This window comes from Myxocyprinus asiaticus, unplaced genomic scaffold, assembly GCF_019703515.2.
Source record: "Myxocyprinus asiaticus isolate MX2 ecotype Aquarium Trade unplaced genomic scaffold, UBuf_Myxa_2 HiC_scaffold_161, whole genome shotgun sequence".
In the NCBI taxonomy this organism is placed as follows: Eukaryota; Metazoa; Chordata; class Actinopteri; order Cypriniformes; family Catostomidae; genus Myxocyprinus; species Myxocyprinus asiaticus.
The window spans coordinates 1-2,500 of record NW_026249609.1 but is presented as its reverse complement, the minus strand read 5'-3'; the positions used below and the strand labels follow the sequence as shown (position 1 = coordinate 2,500).

Sequence of the window (2,500 nt, the reverse complement as noted above, 5' to 3'; positions counted from 1 at the left end):
AGGGCTTGCTTTCATGCCTCCATCACCTTGCTGGCAAAAGTTATGGCAATCTGGCATGAGCATGGTGGATTTCATCCCTATATCCTAAACCTAACCTAACCCTGCTGACCTCATAGAGATTGGCGGTGGCACCACTGGAAAGAGCACCCTCGAAAATGGGGGGGTAGGTCTTGCTTTTGTGCCTCTATCACCTTCCTGGCAAAAGTTATGGCAATCCGGCATGAGCATGGTGGTTTTCATCCCTATATCCTAACCCTAACCAACCTACCTAACCCTAACCCTAACCCACTTGGCCAACAAACAAGTCTATCTGACCACCAAAACTCTTTTCTCAAACAAACACTTTCATCCTCTCAATAGCATGGACTATTTCTTGATCTGATGACCTCCAATGGAGACTTTGCAACAGAAGGTGCTGTGGCTCAGTTGGTTAAAGTGCCTGTTTAGTAAACAGGAGGTTGTGGGTTCAAATCCCAGCAGTGTCTTTGTAGTGTGTTGCGGCCGCCTAGTCTCTAAGACGTAAACGGCACTTTGTAGGAGGGCCAATCGGGTTGAGGCTCTTGCTGACCTCATAGAGACTCGGTGGTGGCACCACTGGAAAGAGCACCCTCGAAAATGGGGGGGTAGGGCTTGCTTTCGTGCCTCTATCACCTTCCTGGCAAAAGTTATGGCAATCCGGCATGAGCATGGTGGTTTTCATCCCTATATCCCTAACCCTAACCTAACCCTAACACTTTCATGCTCACAATAGCATGGCCTGTTCCTTGATCTGATGACCTCCCATAGAGACTTTGCAGCAGAAGGTGCTGCGGCTCAGTTGGTTAAAGTGCCTGTTTAGTAAACAGGAGGTCATGGGTTCAAATCCCAGCAGTGCCTTTGTAGGGTGTTGTGGCCACCGAGTCTCTAAAATGTAAACGGCACTTTGCAGGAGGGCCAATCGGGTTGAGGCACTTGCTGACCTCATAGAGACTCGGCGGTGGCACCACTGGAAAGAGCACCCTCGAAAATGGTGGGGTAGGGCTTGCTATCATGCCTCTATCACCTTGCTGGCAAAAGTTATGGCAATCCGGCATGAGCATGGTGGTTTTCATCCCTATATCCTAACCTAACCCTAACCTCCTATTTGAAAGTGTGTTCAATTCTTAATTCTTGGGAAGTTCATTTCCTTACCACAGAGAGTGTAACCTCAGAGTGTTGGAAGCACAACGTGGTGAGCTCTGTGGCGCAATGGATAGCACATTGGACTTCTAGATTGCAAAATGTGGCCCTTCGAAAAGACTCAGCTGTGGCACCACTGGAAAGAGCTCCCTTGAAAATGGCGGGGTAGGGCTTGCTTTCGTGCCTCTATCACCTTCCTGGCAAAAGTTATGGCAATCCGGCATGAGCATGGTGGTTTTCATCCCTATATCCTAACCCTGGCATGAGCATGGTGGTTTTCATCCCTATATCCCTAACCCTAACCTAACCCTAACCTGGTTTTCATCCCTATAACCTAACCTACCTAACCAATCCGGCATGAGCGTGGTGGTTTTCATCCCTATATCCTAACCTAACCCTAACCTCCTATTTGAAAGTGTGTTCAATTCTTAATTCTTGGGAAGTTCATTTCCTTACCACAGAGAGTGTAACCTCAGAGTGTTGGAAGCACAACGTGGTGAGCTCTGTGGCGCAATGGATAGCACTTATTTCAACCCACAAAAAACTATTATTAGCTTATGTGTTGGAGTCAACACAGACTGGGTGGCTGGGGCTCTCTGCTTGGTCCTCTCACCGGAGCTTTGGGCCCACTGGAAGCGACCAGTTGAGAGAAGGCCTGTGCACAACCGGGCCTGGGCCCTTTGGGGCCTAGGCTTAGGATATTACAATTCCCTAACCTAACCCTAACCCTAACCCAGACACAACATGGTGTGCAATGTGGGCTCTGTGGCGCAATGGATAGCGCATTGGACTTCTAAATTGCAAAATATGGCCATTCAAAGGCTGTGGGTTCAAGTCCCAACAGAGTCACTGTCTTAGGATCTTACAATTCCCTAACCCTAACCATGGTGGTTTTCATCCCTATATCCTAACCCTACTTATTTCAACCCACAAAAAAATATTATTAGCTTATGTGTTGGAGTCAACACAGACTGGGTGGCTGGGTTCTCTGCTTGGTCCTCTCACTGGAGCTTTGGGCCTACTGGAAGTGACCAGTTGAGAGAAGGCCTTTGCACAACCGGGCCTGGGGCCTAGGCTTAGGAGCTTACAATTCCCTAACCTAACCTAACCCTAACCAACAGAGTGCATAATGTGGGCTCTGTGGCGCAATGGATAGTGCATTGGACTTCTAGATTGCAAAATGTGGACATTCAAAGGTTGTGGGTTCAAATCTCACTGGTGTCACTGCCTTAGTCAATATGCTAAGCACACTTGGCCAATGAACAAGTCTATCTGACCAACAAAGCTCTTTTCTCAAACAAACACATTCGTGCTCTCAATAGCATGGCCTACTCATTGATCT

The 2,500-nt window shown here is 48.0% G+C and overlaps 1 non-coding gene across 1 annotated transcript; it reads left to right on the top strand.

The window, feature by feature from the left end:
• The first annotated feature begins 1,917 nt into the window (after window positions 1-1,917).
• trnar-ucu (transfer RNA arginine (anticodon UCU)) lies at window positions 1,918-2,007 on the top strand. Its single transcript is given in 2 exon segments — window positions 1,918-1,954; window positions 1,972-2,007. It is a non-coding gene; the product is annotated as a tRNA-Arg (tRNA).
• Window positions 2,008-2,500: the final 493 nt, after the last annotated feature.